We start from the raw sequence: 13,028 nt of genomic DNA, 5'->3' as shown, positions 1-13,028 counted from the left end.
TGCTCATTCGCTGTTGCTTCCATTTTTTTCTCTGATGTTAAGAAGAATTGTTATGATCTGTTTAATGTATCTCCTTTTCCATTATCTCTTTAGGTAATGTTTGTTTTTTAGTCCCCTGAGTTTATATTTCAGAAGTACAGATTTCCTTCCTGCAAGAGGAAAAGTAGAACAACTTCTTGACATTTGGAAAGACGATGTTTTAAAGCAGCATGGTACAGTGGAAAAAGAATTGGGCTAGATGTCAGGAAACCTGTCCTAAATCTGCCACTAACTTTTTTGAGTTTCTGACCTTCAGAAAGTCACAACTTCACTAGGTCTCCATCTCCTCAAATATAAAATGAAGTTATTGGACTAGATAATCCCTGAGGTTTGCTGCTTTAGTTTAGTGTAAAGATGCCTGAATTTAGAGTCAAAGGACCTGGATCTTGAATGTTATTTATTTGGGTAGGCTATGTATTTGGGTAGGCCTCGGTTTCGTTATCTGTAGAATGAGAGCATTTGACTAAATGACCACTGAGGTCTTTCCTAGCTCTAACTCTTTGCTTCTGTATTTTATGATTCTAAGAAGGAAACCATTTGCAAAGGATTCCTTTCTTGTTGTTGTTGTTGAGTAGTTTCAGTTGTGTCCAACTCTTCATGACCCCATTTGGGATTTTCTTGGCAGAGGTCTGCCATTTCCTTCTCCAACTCATTTTACAGATGAAGAGTCTGAGGCAAACAGGGGTAAGTGACTTGCCCAGGGTCACATAGCTTGTAAGTGACTAGAGCCAGATTTGAACTCAGGAAGATGAATATTCCTAATTCTAGGCCCTGCACTCTATCTCCTGTGCCACCTTGCTGCCCCAAGAATTTCCTACAGAACAATTAATGATGAGAAAAAATATCTCTTTTAAAGTGGGACTCTATCTTTAAAAAAGGAATGTGCTGGAAGAAAAGGTTGAAGTACACAAAAACTCAAGGTTAGTTGAAATATGCAAAATTTTCAAATCTATAAAAAACACACAGAGGAGAGAGTGAAAGAGAAAACTCTGGAGAAAATTTCTGGAACTCTCCAGCTTGAATTTCAATGTACGTGCTCAGTGGTTTTCCCCATAAAGATTTCAATAAAATATTTTCAAGGAAAAAATCCTAAGTTTAATTTGAGACTCTGGATTTAACATCTTCCATACTCCTTCTATATACCAACCAGACCACTGAAAATTAATATTTCCCTATGAAATCTATATCTTTTCATGGATATATAAATACAAAGAATTGGCTGCACAGTTTTGCTATTTTAAGAGATTGTGTGTCAAGCCTCAATGCTCAGGGAACCAAGAATGGGTGCGGTGTGGGCCATAAGATTAAAATACTAACACAAGTAGGTGGAACTGACTCATTTGTTTTTTGTGTAGTAAAGCATGAAAATCATAGAGATGGTTGAAAGTGACATATTGGCATTGTATCTGACCAATTTGTTTTCCAAGCAATGTGCTCTCATTGTTATATGCTCTGTGGGAAGAAGTGGTAAAATTTAGATTTGAAATGGATGGATGTTACAATGGCAACAAGATGACAATAAAGGCAAAGTATCCTAGCTGCCACTCAAAATCCATTTTTTGTGAGGACAACACTGGAAGAGGTGGAGGGACAAAAGGATTATTCAAAAGATATCCAAAACAAATTGGAAGTTAAAAAAGAAAGTGGCTAGTTGAAATAAATAAAAGCAGAAAGTAGTGTAGGAAATTGCAAGTCATATAACTTGGCTCTGTTGTTCATCAGCTAAGACCTTTGGAAGTTATTTAAATTTCTTGAGCCTCAATTTCCTAAGCTCTATATTGAGGATAATAATACTTTCCCCATTTACATCACAGAGTTGTTAAGAGGCTTATACAAGAAAATTGTAAAAGAAAAAAATTTAACGTAAAAATGAAATGTTAGAAAAATTATATAAATATTGAGATGGAGCCTGATAACTATTTCTGCAGGTTTTCTTTCCCCTGACTCCTCAGTAGTCACAGCTATCAAAGACCCAGAAAGGAAAGATTTTTGCCACCAAGGTCCTTGGCTCTATCAACTGGTTCAATCCCAGAAACAATTTATATATATGATATATGATTTTATCTCAAAATCATATATGTGATTTTATCATTGTAAATGACATCAAAGAAGGTGCTTTACTATTTGCTTTGATAAATGCTATATTCATTCATTCCTTCATATCATATCATATAAGTTCCTTGCAAGTAGGGATTGTTTCATTCACATATTTGTATCCCCAGTGGTTAATATGTTACTGTTTAGTCGATCAGTCATGCTTGAGTCTTTGTGACACTGTGGACCATACTGTCCATGGGATTTTCTTTGCAAATATACTGAAGTGGTTTGCCATTTCCTTCTCCAGTGGATTAAGGCAAACAGAGGTTAAATGACTTGCACAGGATCACACAGCTAGTGAGTATCTGAGGCCACATTTGAAGTCAGGTTTTCCTGACTCCAGGTTCAGCATTCTATCCCCTGAGCCACTTAGCTGCCTCCTGCCTGGTACATAGTGGTCTCTTAATAAACATGTAATAGATTAATCATTTGAGAAATTTCATAAGCTTTTTAGAATTGGGAGATACAATTGTATATTTTCATTCCTCAAACTGATGCTACATACAACTGAATATGTTTATTTCTCAAAAGAGATACTAATTGCAGTGGTTATATTGACACTTAATTTCTTTTTCTAAAGCACACTAGGAATCTGTCATGTTGTTATTCTTTATAGAATTAAGCAATTTGGTCTTAGGTGATTCTTTAAAATCTTAAAAGGTCTCTATAGTAATTTGACAGGCTGATTAGGGATATAAAACTCATCATTAGCTGTTGTAATCAACACCAAGTTTTATATGAGCTAATTATATGTAATTTGATCTTCAACTCTGGCTCTTTTTCTAAAATTTAATTTATTCAATTTATTATTTTATTTTTTATTAAATTTTATTTACTTTTTTCTTTTAATTTTTAAATTTTAGATAAATAATAAAACTTAAATACATGATAAGAAAAGAAAAAGAAACATTATAAACTTGAATATTAAACTTAAATATAAAAGAAGTAAAATAAATATGTCATTGCACAGCAGAACATTTCAAGAAAGCCTATATTCTAAATACCAACTGTGGTTCTTTAGAGCCTGAAGCATCCCATGATTTATAACAATACAACTTTTCTGGGAGATTATTGGTGTTTAAAAGATGGGTCTTTGTTCCCAAAAGAACCATGGAGTCATTAAAAAAAGAAAACTGCACAATTTCTGAAAGGGCATGATAAAATTATTTTCTTATAACTGAAACAAATATGCCTTTAAATAATTGTTCTTCAGTTGACAAATAAGATTGTCATACCATATTATTACATTACACATATTAGGAAAATGAAGGTATATCCAAGTAGATATAATGCCTGGATAAGAGATTTTACCCTCATGTGATCATAGAATTTTGGAGCTAGATAGGACCTTAGATATAAACTGGTCTACTTCACTTTGCAGATGTTAAAACCATCTCAAAGAGTTAAGTGACTTGTCTGAGGATTTACTTCTCTAGTTAATGAGAGAACCAGAATTAGAACCCAGGTCTTATGACTTGTGAAGAATGCTCTTCCATTTTAAAAAGCATTCATATGATGAATCATATTTGCACTGGGTTATCTTTTGAGTGTACTTTAGGAATAATGAGAAATTTATGAGGATCACCTTAAGAAAATTATTGAATAAAAGTTATTCACTCAATATTAAAGAGATAGAACCAAATATTCTATCCCCTAAATCTTAACTACCTTGAAATAAATGAAACTTGCATTACCATGATTGGGTATTAGTTTATATGAGATAAAGGGGAAAGGGGTGGAAGAGCTAATTGAGATAGTAAAGTGGTTTTTTAAAATCATATTAGGTCAATCATTAAATGACACATTGGGTAAAGTTTAAATTTGAATTAGTAGCAAACGAAGAGTAGTTTTTAAAATATAAGATATTATTTTCAGTACATTTCATTTTAAAGTCACCAAAAGTAAATAGATGATACATTTGATTACATTTTTCTAGAGAGTAAAAGATATGAAATCTCTGAAAACTCAGATTTTGTCTATATAGGTAAATCAAATTGGTTGCTTGGATGGAAATGACTGGTCAAGGAATATCAATATGTAATAAAGTTAATGAAAAAACAGTCAAGTTTTTTTACCTGCCTAACTTTTCTTCTTTAAACTGGTTTGATTGATCCAAATGCGTGTGTGTGTGTGTGTGTGTGTGTGTGTTTGTTTGTTTGTGTGTTTGTGTGTGTGTATAACAGGCCTCAATAACTTTGTGCCTCCTAGTTATGCTATTGTCATAACACTCCCCAGAGTCTTTATTGCTTAAAAGGAAAAGAAACTGAAGTCATAGAAATATAAAGAAATATATCTGTAATTGTTATGTTGAAATTTTATTTTTTTCTATTTTCATCCTCCAATTGCATGTTAAAACAATTTTTAACATTTTTAAAAAAGTTTTGAGTTCCAGTTTATATCCCTCCCCTCACCCTACTCTGAGAAGGTAAGTAATCCTATATAGTTTATACCTATGCAATCGTGTAAAATATTTTCATATTAGTTACTTTGTACAAGAAGACTCAGAAAGGAAGAAAGGAAGAGAGGGGAAGAGAGAGAGAGAGATGGGGGGGAGAGAGAGGAAGAGAGAGAGAGAGAGAGAGAGGAAGGAAGGAAGGAAGGAAGGAAAGAAGGAAGGAAGGGAGAGAGAGAGCGAGAGAGCATAGCATGTTTCACTCTGTATTCAGATAGTATCAGTTATTTCTCTGGAGGTGAATAGTATGCTTCAGCATTAGTGTCAAAGTAGCTACATATAAAACCTCAAAGAAAAATGTATTTTGGTCTCAGGCCCAAAAAGAATTCATGAGAAAGCTTTAAAAGGATTTTAAAAAGCAAATTAGAGAAGTAGAAGAAAAATTGGGAAAAGAAATGATAGTAATGCAAGAGTATCATGAAAAAAGAGTCAGCATGGAAAAAAATGTACAAAAAGATTCCCTGAAAAAAAATAACTCTTTAAAAAATAGAATTGGCCAAATGGAAAAAGAATTACAGAAATTCACTGAAGAAAATAATTCCTTAAAAATTAGAATTGGACAAGTGGAAGCTAATGACGCCATGAAACATCAAGATTTGACAAAACAAAATTTAAAAAAATAAAAAATAGAGGAAAATGTGAAATTTCTTATTGGAAAAATAGCTGATCAGGAAAATATATTGAAATTTATATCTTTTTCTAAAGCACATCACAAATCTGTAGTGTTTTGAGTAGACTAGATCTGACATACTCCAGTCTTCCAATCCTAATGATTTAGATGATTAATTATTTAAATTGTCCCCAGGGATTACAAAACCAGAAGCTATTAGTTTAAAAACAACAGGAAGTTGCATAAAGGATCACCATTACACTCTAGAAATTAAAAACAGACCATAATAGGAGACAACATAATATAGTGGAAAGAAATTAGACTACAAGTGAGGAAAATTTGCTTCTGTTCCAACCTTTATCACCACTTAATTCTGAATTAATTTGCTTATTTCTTGAGTCTTTTATTTTCCTAATTTTTCTTAGCCTTCCTAAGATGAGGGTTTCCCATCTATAAAATGAAGATAGTAATGCCTTTTGTACCTACTACACAGAGCCATTGTGAGGATCAAATGAATTTTAGGTGTCAGTGAGTGATAAATGCTAATAAATTGGCAAGACAGGCTACAGGGGATGAAGAAAAAAACTGGCCTCTAGGGAGGCCAAGAAGAAAAAGGGAAGTAAAAAGAGAGCATAGGTCCAAAGAGTAAAGAAACTGGTAGAAAAAGAAAAACAGCATGAAAACAGTAGAAGGAACAGGACTGTGAAAATTTGAATCTGCTTTACCCTAGAAACTTTCCCCCCATTCATATGATGATAGATTTAGAGCTTGAATGGACATTTGATGTCAAGTCCAACCTCCTCATTTTACAGATGAAGAAACTGAGGCCCAAAGAAGGCAAGTGACTCACCCAGAATCACACAGCTAGTAAAGACCAAAGGCAGGATTCAAACCCAAGACTTCCTGATCTGCAGTCCAGAATTCTGTCTACTAATTCTACATCAGTGGTTAGCTGCAAATGAGAACTTTGAAGAAAGAGCTAAAAACTTAAGGCAAAATGAAAGAATTCCAAAAAGTAGAAATAAGAAGAATGGGGAGAGGTAAGAAAAAAAACTTGAAATTAAGCAGTTAGTGATCCACAACATCTTCTATAAATGACCTAGGAGAACTCAGAAAGAAGACGGGGGTAAAGAAAATCTATCTAGCAGGTTGGTTTGTTTGTTTTTCAAAAGATATACATTGAATTAATACTATATTATGTTTTAGTCATTTTAAAGTTCCTTTATAGAAAAGAGTACAATTAAGCAAAAAGAAATACAAAATTCAATAAAAAGATATCAGTGAACTCATCTACATATACAAATGAATACAATTCATTGTCATTCATCTTTTGTTGAAGATGATTTATTTCATATAAATGTGTACTTTTGTACTAACCTGAAACCATTAAATTTTTCCAATAATTATTCTTATCACTGGTTAGGAGCATCTATTAAAGATTTTTAATTTTTAAATTTTTTCACTTTTCTTTTACTGCTATATCCCTCCCGTTGGCCCTATACCACACTGAGCAAACAAACCAAAAATAAAAACATGAAAAACAAATCCCTCAATACCAACATACATAGGTAATGGCAAAACAGATTCCCACATCTAGACATTCCCACATGTCCAAAAGTGAATATCTCTTTCTTTGTTTTAAGTTCATCACCTCTATGGCAGGAGGTGAGTTAAAGTTACATCTTCATTCTTTTGAAGTTGTGGTTTATCGCTGTTTCTCAGAGTTCTAAAGTTGTACCAGATAATAAATATCTTCCCAGTTTCCTCTGAAAATGTACTTCTCCACATTTCATTATAGCACAACAATATTCTATTACATTCATATAGAAACAGTATGTTCAGCCACTCCCCAACTGGAAGACACCCATTTAGTTTGCAATTCTTAGCTACCATGAAAAGAGCTGCTATCAGTATTTTTGGTGAGATAGGTCTTTTTTCATTTCTTTGCCCTATTGCCCTAGTAGTGGTCGAGCAGGGTCAAAGAGTATGCCCAACTTAGTAACATCTGAGGCACCATATTGTTTTCCAGAATGGCTAGATCAATTCAGTTCCACCCATGCCATACCTGTTTTCCTGCGACATACCCAGTTTCATCTTTGCCATAATCTTTGACTGTCTAATGGTTGTAAGGTGAAACTTCAGTTGCTTTTCTTTGAATTTCTCTAATTTTAAATTATTTAGAGCATGTTTTTATATGGTTATCGATACCTTGGAAATCTGACTTTGAAAACTGCCTCTTCCTTTCCTTTGACCATTTATCTGCTGAGGAATGGCTCTTTGTTTTATGAATTTGAATTAGTTCATTATATATCTTGATTATGAGACCTTTATCAGAGAAAGTTTCTATAATTTTTTTGCAGTTGCTTGTTTCTTTCTAAGTTTTTACTGCATTAGTTTTACAAACACTTCTAAAATTTGATATTGCAATTTTATTTTGTGTGACCTGTTTAATCATAGATTCTTCTCTTATCCATAGATCTGACAGGTAATTTCTTTCTCTAATTTGCTTGATGTGACCTTTCATATCTAGATTATGTATACATTTAAATCTTATCTTGGTGTATGAGGTGAGGTGTTGGCTTAAATGTATTCTCTGCCAGAATGCTGTCTAGTTTTTTGAGCATTATTTGTCAATGGTGAGTCCATTCCAATAACTGGAATCATTAAGTTTATGAAACACTGTGTTTACTTCTGTGTATTATGTATGTGTACATCTCTTTCTTTAAATAAATACCAAATCATTTTAATGATTACTGCTTTATACTAGAGTTTGAGATCTTGTACAGATATATCCCCTTTCTTCCTACTTTTTCATTATTACCTTAAGATTATTGACCTTTTATTCCTCTATATGGATTCCATTATTTTTTTTCTAGATCTATAAAATATTGATTTGGAAGTTTTATTGATATGGCACTGAATAAATTAACTTAGGTAGTATTGTCATTTTCAATACAATAAACTTGCCTCAACCTACCCAAGAGCAATTACTATTTCTCCAAATTTTTAGATCTACATTTCTACAAAGAGTTTTGTATAGTTGGATTCACATAGGTCCTGAGTGAATCTTGATAGACAAGCCCCCAAATATACAATTTCTATAAGTACTTTTAGTAGAATTTCTCTTTCTGACTCTCCTCTTCCTGGCTTTCATTGGTAACATACAGCAATGGTATTGATTTATGTGGATTTATTTTATATCCTGCAACTTTGCTAAAGCTGTTGATTATTTCAATTAAGCTTTACTTTACCCTGTAAGGTTCTCTAAAAACACCATTATATAATCTGCAAAAAGTGATCATTGTTCCCTTTTCCTTCCTTCCTCATCCTCTGGCATAAGAGAGTCACTCCTGGAAGGATGTGGGGTTCCCCTATTGACGCTTGCTTTCTACAACTGGGCTCAGAGTGTCCTACTCCCCTAGTGTAGGTGTGGTTATCTGTAGGTTAAATCCTTACCCAACTACCCAACTGCTTTATGTCTAAGGAAAGCCCCACTGGGTCAGCCAGAGATGTCAGGGGAAACAAACTTAATGTGCTCAGGTGCTGAGAATGACATGTGGAAATCATTTGATTGCAAAGCTTTATTGCAAGAATTGGAAAAGAGGGGGAAGGAAGGAGAGGAAAAGGGAACCCAACATACAACTCGGGCATACACACAAGCATAGCATATAATTTACATATGAGCAGTAGTACTGTGTTAAGAAGTATAGAGATGTGAGTCCATTCAGGAGGAAAGGAGTGCTCCGTAAGGAAGGTGTAGTCCTGCTAGAGATGAGTGTTTGCTCCTGGTGGATGGGAGAGTGTGTTTCAAAGGGATCTTCTGAGAGTGGGGTTTTTATATTCCCTGGAGCTGGCCAATTTGCATATGTGGAATCAGAGCAAAATATTATTTTAGGGGTTTGTTATCAGGGAGAAAAATAAGCTGGTAGCAGACAAAATATCACCTGGGAGAGAGACAGTTGTATTTTTGAAAAATACTACTGTCAGTAATTTTCCTTGAGTATGTTCTATAAGCTTACAGTCTCCCTTAAGTGGAGACTGTCATGATGGTGTCGAGACCACCAGCTCCAGTTTTATAACAAAGATTTCCATGTATAGATGCTCCCTTCCAGGAGTCTATCCAATTTTCTTGTGCCAGAACCAACCAACACAATATCACCCACAAACGAGGTATATTGAGGACTTCAACATCTATAGGATATCCCTCTTCATCTTGGACCCTGTACTGGATCCTCTCCAAGAAAGTGACTCACTTTCAGTGAGTATATTTCTTTCTGTATTCTGCCTCACTTAGTATTAAGTGATCAGATGGCCATTGAATAAGCTCAACTCTCTTGGGACATCTTTCAAAGACTTTTGAATAATTTTGATATGTAAATTGGGGACATCTTGTTGGTCTAAAGTCATTATGGTGATATTTTGCCTTATTAAAAGAAATGCCTTTTTATAATTAGCAATCAATAATCAATAAGTACCCTGGGATCTTGCATTCTACTATGGAACATCACTTATGAGAGCAAGTTTCTACCCTACTAATAATTTTCAAAGTTGCTCTGGATGCATGTATAATTATCATCATAAAAATATTATATACATTGAAAAGTATGTATTCAGACCAGCAGTTAGAGATGTTTTCTGGACTGAGGGCGCAACAAGACTAAGACCTTCTTGTGATTGGTGAGTTGACAACAGGCAAAAGGGGCAGGGACAAATCACCTCTTCTTTGTTAGACTCCCAGAGCTTCTGTACTAGGGTAAGCCACACACACCCTCTTCATTGGGATTTCAGACTGATCTGAGTGCACAAGAAGGTCAGTCCCTGCTTGTTGCTAGAAAAGTCATAGCTAGCAAAGCAGGCAGAGGCAAACTACTTACTGACTCTTTGCTAGGTTCCTGGACTAGTTTGAAGGTACAACAAAACCAGGATGCCCTCTGCGGGCTTACACTCCTACCTCCCACCACTTTCCCAGGCTTCTAGGCTATTCAGCAGCCTGTGAGTGGGAGTGAAAGAAACAGATAGTGGGAGTAATCCACCAGCGAGGATGACCATGATCAACAATAGGACAAGAGATCAAGAGATTTCAGAACAAAGGAGTGTAGAGTTGAAATTGTTCACCCAGGGCACAATGAGGCTAGAGCTACAACTCTAGGCTTGTCCCAAATCACAGCAACAGAGTAGATCCAGCAGTTCCAGTACAGAACCTCACCCTTAAGCTTTCTAATTACCTGCCTTTTACTCTTTCTGCATTCATCCCTCAATGGTTACCAAGTTCCCAAACCTTTCCACTCTCTCCATTCCTATGATACTGAGCCCCCTGTAAACAAAGAAAAAAAAAACCCATCAACCTCTCTCAGCCTCCACATTTTCATCTCCCTCAAGTAAGCTCCACCAATATCTTACTACAGATCTGTAAAAGGATCACCTTCCACTGTGCCCTCTGGAACAGCTGGTCCATAATTAATAAAATAACTTTCATCTTAAACTTGTTCCTTTCTACTCCTTTCCATCTTCTGGCATTCACTGAGAAATAGCTTCCTCCAGATAACAGCGCACCCCTGGCTACCCTTTTCAGTACTGATTGCATTTTCACCCATACGCCTGATACATAGGTCTTTGTCCCTCATTGCCACTTTCTGACTTTCTACCATCATCATTTAGTAACCTCTACTCCTTTAACATTCTTTCTTTCCAAATTTATCACCCAATCCAGCTTCTGATGAATGTTATTTATGAAGTCCCATAACATTCTCCTTTCTCTTCCTGGATACTCTCTCCTGTCTGGGTTTTCATGACTGTTTTCTTTGCTCGCTTCTTAGGGCCAACTTGGTTCTATTAAGGAATAATCATGTAGTTATTCCATCTCAGTCTCCTTTTCTGGATTTCCAACCACATTGTGTCCACTAATTGTGGGTGTCGCCCAAGATTGTGTCCTGGCCCCTATGGAAGTTGCAGATCAGGTGCTGATATGAATTATTTGAGGGAGTCCCTCACTAGTGGTTGCCTACAATGAAATCACAGTTCAGGTGAACAACAACAGCAAAACAACAATTAGATTCCTAGAACTGAGAATAGAAAAACCCAAAATGATTCCCAAATCATTGATAAACTAAATCAAATAATTGAAGGCAAAGGAGTGAAATTAATACTCTTAAAAAATTCAAAAAGGCAAATTAATGAACCAGTGGTTTAAAAGAAAGTGAAAAATTGTAACATGGTAATTGGTACTCTGAAAAAAGAGAACGGCAGAGGAACACAAAAAGGCACTGATGCCCCCAAAAATTCAGATCAAAATATGACAAAATTCATAAAACACCTTAGTTCTCTGCAAGTCAAAACAAGTAACCATAAAAATATAATTTAGTGAGATAATCTGTAAGTTATTGCAGCAAATTATTGTTCCCCTAGAAAAACTAAATGAAATAAAGAGCCTGAATGCTACATTTCAGCAATTTAGACAAGAAAGTTGCCTAAAATCATCAGATTATGGATCGACAGAATTGATTGCATGCCATCAGGAAAGAACCTTAGGATGTGCCTGTGTATGAGGAAGAAAACTGGGATTGGATTTTTTCAAGTAAAATAATTTACGGGTAACTAGTGATTATTGCTAGGGTAAAATAATGAGATGTAAGGAAAGAAAAAGTTTTAAACTTACAATCTGGAATGCTTATGGCTAAACTTGCTCCTTACATGAAAGAAATTTGGAGAATGGATTAGAAAACAGCTCACCAATTTTGCTATATACAAGGAGGATAGGAATTAAACCTACATACAAGAAGGATAGGGATAGAGGGAACTGTTAGAAGAGGCAGTTTTCACAGTCCTTGCAAGTAACTATCTTCTCTGTAAAATATACTCATCTTAATTCAGAAGTGATTCATTGATAATAACTCTATTAAGTGATACAGTGTAGTATAATGATCATGCCTTGCAGTCAAGATTACCTCAATTCAAGTTCTTTGTTCAGCACAAATGTAATATATGACACTGGTCAAGTCATTAAACTTATGAGTGCCCCATGAAACTCTCTAAAATCCTAAGTTAGAGATACCAAGTGTGTGGAGGGTGTTTCCACGTTGGAGTTGCTCACATAGATGAAATCATAGTTCTGAACATTTAAAAAAAAAAGGTAGAGAAGGAAATCCTTACTATAAAGTAAATCTGCTCTGAAGTCTTCGCTTTCTTTTCCCAAGGTTGAATAATAGGAATTCCTTCTATTTTTTTTTTCTTCATAGGTCTTATTGTCTCCATTGCTAAAAAAAAAAAAAGCCATTAATGGTATCCTTATTAATATAAAATAGTTACTTAGTTATGTTAATTTTTTCTGACTTATCTAATTTCACTAAGATAGCATACGGGAAGCTACAAACTCAAAGGAGTAATACCAGAAAATAAGATGGCAGCTCTCAGAAGTGCTGTTCTTCAAGGATATCATTATTGTGACTTTTTGCAGTGAAGTTCAAGCTCATTAAATACCTGTATTGGTAACTCCCAGGAAAGTATACCCTTCACATAGCAATATTTAAATAAGAAGCCTTGAAGCTTTTCTTGGGGTTCCCACCACCACCACCACCACACCATTCAGACCTTGGTTTTGTGGTGAATAAGAATCATTCATTTTTCCATCTGCTTTGCCAAGTGGATTCTTCATTGTTCAGCTGAGCTAAGAGAACAGCTGAAGGCAAAAGAGGCAATACTCAGGAGCATAGTTACTGATAAATAATTACAACAGGGACATTATAATTATTTAATTAAAATCTGCGCATGGGGAGAGATTATGAGTCTTTGGACTTGCTACCTCATTTAGAAGATACTAGTCATTAACCAATT

The sequence above is a fragment of the Trichosurus vulpecula genome, chromosome 5 (genome assembly GCF_011100635.1).
Source record: "Trichosurus vulpecula isolate mTriVul1 chromosome 5, mTriVul1.pri, whole genome shotgun sequence".
NCBI classification, from domain to species: domain Eukaryota; kingdom Metazoa; phylum Chordata; class Mammalia; order Diprotodontia; family Phalangeridae; genus Trichosurus; species Trichosurus vulpecula.
This window is presented reverse-complemented; position numbering follows the sequence as displayed.